At 38.6% G+C, this 12,158-nt stretch overlaps 1 protein-coding gene across 6 annotated transcripts in view; it reads right to left on the minus strand.

The window, feature by feature from the left end:
• Positions 1–12,158, minus strand: part of MYO1D (myosin ID) — a 379,527-nt gene that overhangs the window by 294,493 nt on the left and 72,876 nt on the right. The gene's annotated exons all lie outside the window — the stretch shown is intronic.

The following is a 12,158-nucleotide window of genomic DNA, read 5'->3' on the forward strand; positions in this document are numbered from 1 at the left end:
AAAGAGACTGTACCAATTTAAACTTCTGCTTATAATGTATGAGAGTTTCTGTTTCGTGGGTGTGGGTTTTTTAACCAACGATACTGGCCTATTTAGAAAGGACAGAGTTTTATTTTGAAAATACACAAAACTTTGACCCCTTTCTTCACAGATGTGCCTAGCTTATGCAATGTTCATTAGGTTACTTTCAATAAGGTTCAGCCCACCTTGCCAGTTCTTAGATGAGAATCTCTCCCAAGGGTGAAAGCATCTTGTTTCTGCTTCTCTTGGCAAAACTCATGGTTTCCACGTGATGGAGTCGATGAGTTTTATCCCCTTGTTAGACTGTGTGTTCCTGAGATGGACAGGGACCATATGTTGGAAAGAGTAGGAGATTTATTTTATGTTTTTATTTTTCTAGAGACAGGGTCTCCTTCTGTCACTTAGGCTGCAGTGCGGGGGTATGACCATAGCTCCCTGTAACTTCAAACTCCTGGGCTCAAGTGGTTCTCCTGCCTCAGCCTCCCCAATAGCTGGGACTACAGGTGTACACCACCATGCCTGGCTAATTTTTTGATTTTTCTGTAGACACAGGTTCTCTCTATGCTGTCCAGGCTGGTCTGGAGCTCCTGGCCACAAATGATCCTCCTACCTTGGCCTCCAATTATGAGCTTTAGAGTCATACAGCATTGGAGCCCTGGGTTTGAACCCTGGCTCTGCTAGTTACTGATTGTGTGCATTTATAAACATCTGAGTAACTAGTAAGTGTCCATGTGCCAGGTACTATGTCAAGAGCACTCAAGCTGTCTTAAAATGATTTGGAAAAGGATGCTTTGTTTTGACCTTTTGTTAACACACTGAAGCCTAGAATTGACAGCTTCGAAGAGGGCACTTAAGAAGCACCACCACAGCCCACCAGTGCAGCACTCAAGCTCTTGACATAGTACCTGGCACATGGACACTTACTAGTTACTAGAAGAATAAGACATAGTATTATTGTACTCAAAGGCTTATATAAACAGACAATGCCATGCAGTAAGCACAGTGATAGAGGGTTTAAAAACTAGGCTTTTTTTTTTTTTTTTTAACTTATTCCCTTCTTGTTCTCATTTCTCTCTCTCTCTCTCTCTCTCTCTCTCTGTGTTCCAGAAAAGGTTTAAGGCAATAACAAAGATAGAAAGAATGTCATGGAAGCTTACAGAAGGATACCTAACCCAGTTTTAGGAGTGGGAGGCTTCAAAGAAGACTTCCTAAAAATTGTATTGCTTGACATTTGAATTATTTATATGATTATATAATCTCCACATAGACAGTTCTAACCACTTCTTGGTTTACACTGTCTTAAAATGATTTGGAAAAGGATGCTTTGTTTTGACCTTTTCTTAACACACTGAAGCCTAGAATTGCCAGCTTGGAAGAGGGCAGCCCACCAGTGCAGCATATGGGCATTTCCAGGCCCATCGATAGCAGAGGAAGGGGTGTACTGATTAAGAAAGTGGGCTCTGGGATCTGGCTACAGTTTAGCACTGACTAGCTCTATGATCATGTGGAAGCTGTTCAACCTCCCTGTGCCTCACTTTCTTCAACTGATATAATACCTGTCCCTCAGCGGATTGTTACAAGAAGTGAGATACTCTGCATTAAGTGCTCAGCACACTAATTAGTACATGGTAACAGCACAGTAATACCAAGTCCTATTTTTATTATAAGCAATAGCAGAAGTCATAAGAACGGCAGGAAATATCTTTCCTCCACTTGAGTCCCATTGTCTAGCATGCGGCATCTGTGCTATGTTTCTGTTTAACATCACAGTGAAGGTTACTTCTAGCACAGCGAATGGTGATCCAGCTTGGCATCATGTTTAGAAAGCATTCTTCTAGCAGTTCGTGGGGACCCCTAAGGCCAAAAGCCTTCAGTAAAAATGCTTAGGCTTACCACAGGACATAAGAACTAGTTAGGGCCACTGGTGGTGGATTAAATGACTGACTTTGTGACTTCATCTTTTGGTTTTCTTCTTCTGGTGCAATATTTCTTCATTTGGGCTGCACAAATGATAGTTAACCAGAAGATGTAGTCAGGAGATGCCTAGTTGAATTATTTAACCCTTTCTCTGCAATGGAAAAAAACTGTTTTTGATATATACATTTTTAGGTAATGCTTGCTTTTTCAAAACACAATTCTTTTATTTATTAGGGCATGCCTAATTTTAAATGTTACTGATGTATTTAATTGTATTTGTATCCATTTGTTTATTCAATCAATCATTAGTTATTAGCACTCATGTTTCCAAGCATTGTGCTTGGAGCCACAGGCAGAAGAATAAACAGCAGACTCATCTCCACCCTAAGGCAGGCAATGATAAGGACAGACACTAAATGGAGGTCCAGGGAGAGCCAACAGAATGTGCACTGTACAGGTGGAGGGAAGCAACAAGTGTTTGAGGAATCCAGAGCAGGGCATGTGACTATATCACAGCAGAGAGAGCACAGGGAGGGAGGTGTGAGAGGAGGGCCAGAGCGCACAAGGCCTTAGGGCTTGTGGACTTTATCCAAGGGTGGAGCTTTAAGTATTGATCACATTTGCTTTTTTGAAAGCTTCCCTGTGGCTGCAGGGTGTAAGGAATTGAGTGCCTGCTAATGGACCAGTTAGGAGGCTACTACGCTGGTCCCAGAAAGGAATGACGAGGTCTTTGGTTGGGATGGAGCCGGGGAGAGACAGAGAAGTAGACACGCTTTAAGAGTAGAGATAGAATCTATTGGAGAAGATAACTTACTGGGTATGAGAGGCAAGAAAGAAGGAAGTGTCAGGGTAAGTATCTCACATGAGCTACTGAGCAGACCATGATGCTCCATTAATGAGGATAGGGACAGGAGGAAACTGTGATTCAGACAGGCTATGCAATCTGTTTGAGACACCTGAGAGAGATCCAAGTGAAGATGTTTCTCATGCTTCTTTCTCTCATAGTCGAATTAAACCTGATCCCCTGAACACAAAGTGAACAACACCGAGGATGGCAAACACAGGGCATCAGCAACGGAAAGGGCAAGCAGATATCCCCACCATCATGGCCGGCAAACACAGCAAGGAGAACGCATACTTCACTGTCCCATTTAAAAGTGGAAAAAGATTTTAAAGAGATAGGAGATATCTGGGTTCTATTGAAATTTTTTTTTTTTTACTAACTGAATTCATCATATCAAGTTCCTCAGTGATTCAACCTTCCCGGTATAAGAAAATAGAAACAAACACAATACCTTCCTCCCATAAAAGGTTAACTACTAAGGTCCCATGCAATTCAGTTTTTTAAAAAAATACCATAAAGAAGCTATACAACGTCAACACATGAATAAATCACAATAGCATTATTTAACTATGAAGTGCTTGTAAGAGTCTCCCCAGGGCCTGAAAGCTTAAGGAGATGAATAACTCCTCCCTTCTCAGGCCCAGTCCCAAGGTGCAACTTGGGCCAGCAGCTTGGGCCAGCAGCTTGAGCCAGCAAGACAGCAGAAGCAGGAAGAGAGCCTGCGGAAGACATCTACCCCTGAAGATTTAGAAAGAGGCCACCTGGGTACAACGTAGCAGTTACGTCAGACTACAACACTTCCTGTTTACAGGAGACTATAAAACCCTTGCCCCGTCCTCACTTGGTGCTGACGCCATTTTAGGCCTCAGCCCGCCTGCACCCAGGCGCTCATTAAAACAGCATGTTGCTTCATACCATCTCATGTTGTCTGTTAGCACGCTCTCGCGGTTCAAACTGATACAAGAACCTTAACAGCGCTCAGTATCCAATAATGACAGAATGGCACAAAGATTTAACCCAAAACATAAGAATGAAAATAACCTATTAATAATGACACTGATTTTCTCTTTCAACCAACAATAAACATAATTTTTCCAACATGGGGCTCAATATTTATATATTTATTCCTTTTCATCCATTCCATTTAGAAATGATTTCCCATTATGGTAACATTTGGCTACTTGGCAAGCCTAGCGAAGTAGTTAGCTGCATTTTACCTTAACTGGGGAGTTAGCTTGTTTATAAATCAACACTGCTCAGGAAAATGAAGGATACCTGGACCTGATGCAGAAAACTCTTTAGTAGGAATTCACAATTATATGAATTGATAACAATTATGCATTTTAAATAACACTAAAAGCCATCTGAATTACAGTATTAAACACACTTTTTTTTTTTTGAGACAGGGTCTCACGGTGTTGTCTGGGCTTCAGAGCAGTGGCATGATTGCGGCTCACTACCTCTGCCTCATGAGCTCAAGTGATCCTCCCACCTCAGTTTCCTGAGTAGCTGGGACTACAGGCATGGGCCACCACATCCAGCTAATTTTTGTATTTCTTGTAGAGATGGGGTTTTTGCCATGTTGCCCAAGCTGTTCTCGAACTCCTAAGCTCAAGCAATCCGCTAGCCTCAGCCTTCCAAAGTGTTGGGATTACAGGTGTGAGCCACCATGCCCAGCCAAACATACTTTTAAAAAACAAATCCCACAGATGGCTGAGGACTTTAACTAAATAGAATAAACTTAAGATTTTCATCCCTTCCCACCGTCAAATTTATACTGGTAGGAAGCCCCTCTACCTTACACGGTACTGAGGTGTAAAGGGGTCTCTGGATGACAGAAACCTAAACAGTTATCCTGTCACTTTTAAATAACTATGCCTAATTCAGAAAATGATGGAAAACCTAGTCAGTACACTGCATCTTTTTTTTTTTTTTTTTTTTTTTTTGAGACGGAGTCTCGCTCTGTCACCACGCTGGAGTGTAGTGGCACGATCTCAGCTCACTGCAACCTCTGCCTCCTGGGTTCAAGCGATTCCCCTGCCTCAGCTTCCCAAGTAGCTGGGATTACAGGTGCCTGCCACCACGCCCAGCTAATTTTTTGTATTTTAGTAGAGACGGGGTTTCACCATGTTGGCCAAGATGGTCTTGATCTCCTGACCTCGTGATCTGCCCACCTCGGCCTCCCAAAGTGCTCAGATTACAGGCATGAGCCACCGTGCCTGGCCCACTGCATCACTTTTTTAAAAATGTAGTTCCTTATCCCACTTTCCATAACATGTGAAGACTGTGATGTATTTAAGGAAAGGTTTTCCCAGGTGTTAGTAAAAATCCTCAGGTACCTAGACAGGCAGCTTTTGGGCACAGGCTGGATGGCACAGTAGTCCCCCTTACCCAAAGTTTCGCTTTTCGTGGTTTCAGTTATCTTTGGTCAACCATGGTCCAAAAACATAAAGATATTTTGAGAGAAAGATCACATTCATATAACTTTTGCTACAGTTTATTAATTGTTCTATTATTATTGCTGTTAATCTCTTACTGCGCCAAAATTATAAATTAAATGTCATCACATCTATGTACATATAGGAAAAAAAGTATATATAGTGTTCAGTATAGGCGGTCTCAGGCATCCACTAGACGTCTTGGAGCGGATCCCTCAAAGAGGCGGAGCTACTGTAGTCGTGACAAGAGACACTGAAGACTCACAGGTGGTTAAAGTCAAGTCCATGGATTACTTTCATTTCAGTTTGCTGTCACAAAACTTTTTTAAGTTCAATAAACAGATTCACTCTAACCTAATATTTATTATGCATCAACTCTGTGCCTAGAATTATTTTAGATCTTTTCCATGTATGCTGCTAACTGTACGTTTACTAAATATTAATAGAAAATCTTCTAAACAGATAAGAAAGAAATTCACTTATGCCAATCATTTAACCATCATCTCGACTTGGAGAAATACGAATTACAAAGCAAAGCTTTCACTGACCTGGGAAGGAGATCGACTTCTACTACAGAATGGATTGCATGAGTAGAAAAACTGGAAAGCTTCCCAGACGCTCCTAAAGTTATTGTTTGGCTACTGTTTCTGTTGGAGTGAATTAATAGCCAACACGGAACTGAGCAAAGTATTTTAAAATCAGCCAAAATATTTATTGAATGAATGAAGGGCCAGACACCTTGTCCGCCGGCTCTCCTCGGCTTTCCTCGTCAGAAGTCTGTAACATCCGTAAGGCTGCATTTCCTCGTGGAAAGCTTTTAATATTTCCTATATTCTGCACTATCCTTATACTTCCTATATCTGGCAATTTCTTTTCGCTTACGTTTATCTTTTTTTAAAGAATAATCTTCCTTGTGTCTAAGGTAGAGTAAGTGGTTACTTCCCTTCCCCTGTCCACAGTTAAGGAGGCTTAATCACTGCTTCAACATTGGGAGTGTCTGGAGGCACATGGAACTTCTACAGAGCTAATCTGGTAATACTGTAACTCTTTTGATGCCAACAGCCCCTAAATGGAACCTAAGAATGTGAGATGGCATCCAAAAGTGAAATACCCAAAGCTGCTCACTGGGGCCGTCAGTGATATCTGTTCATTTTGGGACAGAGGGATTATGGTAAGGGAAAGAGAGCTGAATTTGGAAGGGTATAAAGAAGACCTAAAGTAGGTGAAAGACATCAGCTATTGACACTCAGCAAAGAGTTTTCATCTTTAAATGATGGTTGAGATATGGCATTTTACAGCTTTCTTCCTAGATTGTAATCAAGTTTCCTAAGACACTGTGAGCCAGGTTTCTTTTTATTTATACTTATTTCCAGTACACTGCTGTGGAACTCAACAAGGTTTTTAGTAAGGTAAGAGGGAACTGGAACCACTAAGAGATTTATTATTAAAATTTGTAAGTATTAAATGGGTCCATATTCAGATATACTAATCAACACACGCTAAAGACAAACATGATTTGAATAATCTACTACTTTGCTTTATCCAGTCAATCCTTTTCCACTTGTGAAAATAACCAAGTATTTTCTATACTCAGGAATACCAGACATCAGGAAGTGAACTAAGAGAATAAGAATGCAGTGGCAAAGAAAAGAGTCAAAAACTAAAAACAGATCAAATATATCAGGAAATGGAAAAAACAAATAATTTTCCCTATTTTTTTAGCTCCTCTAGCAGAAATTAAATCTCTTTTATTGCTAGATCTAACTGAGAAAGAAATTTGTGTAGGTAGATTGGTTGCCAATTTAAGACAAATACTATAATATTTTTTAAGTATCATCCCAACCGTGACTGCATTCTGAGCTTCATAAGCCATTAAGAAAATCTTTAGTTGTTCTAAAAAAATAGCTGACCTCAATCTCTTCAATAAATGGTGTTAGGAAAACTGGATATCCACATACAGAAGAATGAAAATATAACTTTATCTCCCCTCTTAAAGAAGAATCAATTAAAAATGGATTAAAGGCTTAAGCATAAGACCTGAACCTATAAAGCTACTAGAAGAAAACACAGGGGAAAAGCTCAATAACATTGGTCTGGGCAGTGATTTCTTGGATATAACCTTAAAAGCAAAGGCAAAAAAGAGCAAAACCAGACAAATGGGATTGCATCAAACTAAAAATCTTCTGCACCGCAAAGGAAACAATTATTAAAGAGACAGTCTACAGACTGGGAGAACATATCTGCAAATTGTACTTTGGAAAGGGGCTAATATCCATAATATACAAGAAACTCGAACTACTCAATAATAAGAAAACAAATAAACTATTTATTTAAAAATGGGCAAAGGACTTGAATAGATATTTCTCTAAAGAAGACATATAAGTGACCAACACACATGAAAAGCTACTCATCTCTAATAATAAGACAAATGCAAATTAAAACCATAATGAGATATCACCTCATACCTGTTAGACTGGTTATTATCAAAAAAAAAGAGATAAGAAGTGTTAGAGATGATGTGGAAAAAAGGGAACCCTTGTACAGTGTAGGTGGTATTATAAATTATACAGCCATTTTGGAAGACAGTACAGAGTTCTTCAAAAAACTGAAAAGAGAATTACCTTACAATCCAGCAGTCCCACTACTGGATATATACATACCCAAAGGAATTAAAATCACTATGTCAAAGATAAGTCTGCACTCTCAGTCACTGCACCATTATTTACAATAGCCAAGACATAGAAACAATCTAAGTTTCCATCAACAGAGGAATAGATTTTTAAAATGCGATATATATATAAAACAGAAAACTATTTAACTTTTATTTAAAAAAAAAAAAAAGGAAATTCTGTCATTTTTGACAACAGGGATGAACCTAGAGGACATTATGCTAAGTAGAATAAGCCAGGCACAGAGAGACAAATACCACATGACCACACTTACATGTGGAATCTAAAAAAGTCAGACTTAGTAGAAGTAACAAGTAGATGGTGGCTACCAGAGGCTGGAGACTAGGGGAGGATTGGATGGGGAACTGGGAGATGCTGGTCAACATGTACAAAGTTTCAGTTAGAGAGGAGGAAAAAGTCACAGCAGGGTGACTATAGTTAATAATAATGTATTGTATATTTCAAAATAGCTAAAGGAGAGGTTTTTGTTTTTCCAGAGACAGGGTCCCACTCTGTTGCCCAGGCTGGAGTGCAGTGGCGTAATCATAGCTCACTATAGCTTCAAACTCCTGGGCTTGAGCAATCCTCCCACCTCAGCCTCCTGAGTAGCTAGGACTACAGGTGCATGCCACAACACCAGCTAATCTAAAATAGATGTTTTTAACTGTCCTCATCACAAAGAAATGATAAATATTTGAGGTGACAGATATGTTAATTACCGTGATTTGACCAGTCGACAATGTATACATGTATCAAACATCACACTGTACCCCATAAATATAATTATTTGTAAATTAAATTAATAAAACTTAAGAAAAAAAGGAAAGTGGCTGTCCTCTAGTTCAATCTTGCTCATTTAAGCAGTAAACAGTCTAAGTGTCTATGAACATGACATTTCAAAAAAGTGAAAGAAAAACTAAGCCTATTTAAAAATATTATTTGCAAATCTTTACTTAAACAAGTCTCACATCTTCTGTGAATAAGACTTGAAACTAAACAATGTGATTGAATAACTAAAACTACTAATATTCTTATTTTAAAATTTCAGGAAATACTTTGTCTCAAGATTTTGCTTATAATTTGTCTAAGTTTAAAAAGTCAAGGGTTTGGCCAGCGTGGCCAGTATATTTGGCAGAGACAGGGCTGAGGATTCGGCTAGATCACTGGGCTGGTGGTGGGGCCAGGGTAAGGATTCCACCAGTGCAGCTGGGTTGTCCAGCAGGGGAGGGGTCTAGGAAGTGGCCTGCATGGCAGGGAGAGTAGAAATTAGTGACATACAGGAAGACTGAGAAAATAAGTATGTATGTTGAGGATAATGGGAGCCCAGGTTTCTCCCTATCACAGAAAGAAACTACAAATATGAAAGAGGGAAGGTTAAAATAAACCCCATGGTGTTAGATTGAAATGATAAATATCAATATACCTATCAATAAATAGACAAAGAAACAGATGTATGTGTGTGTGCATTCTCCAGCCCCCTTACTAGCTCTGTTTGCTTAGAAAGTGTAAGAGCAATGACACACCAATGGCAACAACTGTATCTACCACCCAGTTCTTGATTTCTAAATGTTATACTAAAGGAAACGGCTGATTCCATTATGGGGATACAGAAAATACAAGATGAACCTGGACCATCCTTATGAGCCAGAAAATAAGGAAGTTCTCATGGAATGACAGACATGTCCAAACGATACTGCAGCCAGCTGAAAGGGACCTCCACTATCCAAATCTGGGATAGTTTATTGTGGAAAATAAGGAGAATCAATTCAGTTGTTGACTACCTGTTCTCAGTCTTGGCTGTGTGGACTACAGCTTCTACCCTGACCAGCCTTCTAGGAGACACATACCACTGATTACAAGAGAGATCAGACCAATGGGAATGAACTGGCACAAATTCATCACCACAAATGAACAAACAGCTCACATCTGTGCTCTTCTGACAGTATGATCACTTGTTTAAAGTACCTAATATGTAGATGCCTACACACCACCACATATGTATATATTTTGCTAATAAGCTTCCTCTTTGGACACAGAGAAGCAACACATTTATTTATGCTTTGAGTACTTTATTTTGTCAAGGTACTAACAGTTTGGATGCAGAGACAAATTGCTTCCATTGTTATGCATTAAAAATATTTTTTCTAAGTTTTATTTTTAATATCAGCTAAAGAAAAAAATGTTTTTTCTGGGAAATAACTTGTAAAACATGGTATCAATTAAGTTGGTCTTAAATTTTCCCTTTCTCAAATCCTGACTAATCTGACAAAGATTAATCACTTAGGAAAGAAAAATATTTTTCACTGTTAAAAATCTGTGGTTAAGAGTTAGTTTGACTTTTAAAATAATTTTCACATTGAAACAATTTCAAACTTAAAAGTTCTAACAAAACCATTAAAAACTCCTAAATTTCATTCAGATGATTGCCCAATTGTTAATGTTTTCAAATCTTATTCTTACATATACATATATGTGTGTATGTATATCTATAACACATAGATACATACATACCTATTTCACTTGTTTATACAGATTATAATAATCTATTTCTGTGATCAACCAACTAAATAAACACAGAATGATATATGATTTTGTTCTTCAAATGATGCTTAATCAAGTTAGGAAAGGTATCTGCTGGTCTGAAAAAGCTGGAGGTTTTGTTTTGCTGTGGTTTTAGATTTGGCGGCCAAATCACACTGTTACACACTAGTCCGGTAGCCAAACTGTTCATGGAAGTTAGACAGGCAAAGATAAGTGGAACAGAAAGGAAGTAAGTCAAACAGGGCATGGTGGGGGCTGTGAGAAGCATGAGCCCTGTATAAAGTGAGCAGCTGTTAACTCTAGCAGATGGTTCCCATTCTGAAATGTGAACCAAGTTGTGCCAGAACTTCCAATTTTTCAAGAGAAGCTGGAAATACATATTTTAAAAGGATGTTATCCTATTTTAAAATGAAACTAATGTTTACAAATTATGAAACTGGTTTGGGGAAAAATCATCTATAGCTTATATACATTGCACTACCAGCTGACAGGTGTAATAATCGTTCCAGTTAATATCTGGTCATGACTAATCTAAAAGTTCTAACACCATAAATAGGCAATACACACTTTGCAAAACAATGAAAAAAAAAATGACCCTAACCCCAAGGATCCTGCAGTCAATTCTCTTGCAAAGGAAGTGATGCAATATAAACTTCACTCTTGCTGGCAAGGATTGATTCCATATTACAAAACAACATCTGCAAAGCAGAGCTTTTAAAGGAATCTTACAGAGTAGTGCCACTTATAAAGAATCTACTCCAAACACAGTAATTACCAGGAAATTTGTAATGATTCAAGAGAACAAAGACTTTTGTTTTTCAGTTTTTAAAATTGTTTTAAAAAAGACCACAAGCAGGGAAGTTCCCTTTGCATTCAAAGGCTGAATGGAAGATTTATTTAGTAATATTAGTATTTATATGCAGTCATCCCTTGAAACCAGTGGAGGATTGGTTCCAGGACCTCCTGTGGATAGCAGAATTCTTGGATGCTCAAGTTCCTGACATAAAATGGCATAGTATTTGCATATAACCTACGCACATCCTCCTGTATACTTTAAATCATCTCCAGATACTTATAACGCCCAGTACAATGCAAACGTGATGCAACAGTTGCTATACTATATTTTGGGGGAATGATGACCTAAAAAAGTCTGCACATGTTCAGTACAGATGCAGATTTCCAAATATTTTCTATTAGCAGTTGGTCGAATCCACAGATGCAGAACACATAGATACAGAGGGCTCTAATAGTATGACTAACACTAACTAGTTTGACTAGGGTTTACTTTGGAGTTTACAGGAATATACTAAAATTATTAATAAAACTGATACAATTTCTATTTTTAAACATTGTCCTTTAAGAACTATTTGAAGACCCACCATCTCCATAACGCTTTTCTTGACACCTCTAGCCTGGAGTGATCTTTCTCCCTGCACTGGACTTTCAGGACAATTACTGTCTCTACAATTTATTTGCCAATTAATTGGATGTTGCACTGGGGCATCTTGTCTATTGCCCTTTTAAGCAATTACATGTTTCACTGCTATCTAGTATTTTAAATGTTTCTACATTTGTTTATATTCTCCAATAGTTCCTAGAACAGTGTTATTTCAAGGGTTCCAGTCTCCAAACTGTCTGTTGCTTGGTCTGTGATAAGTAAGGAAATTAAGAGTTTAGTAACTTTAAGGACAATTTGACATTACAGTGGCAGCCAAGAGCAAGATCAGC

The sequence above is a fragment of the Macaca mulatta genome, chromosome 16 (genome assembly GCF_049350105.2).
Source record: "Macaca mulatta isolate MMU2019108-1 chromosome 16, T2T-MMU8v2.0, whole genome shotgun sequence".
Lineage (NCBI taxonomy): Eukaryota > Metazoa > Chordata > Mammalia > Primates > Cercopithecidae > Macaca > Macaca mulatta.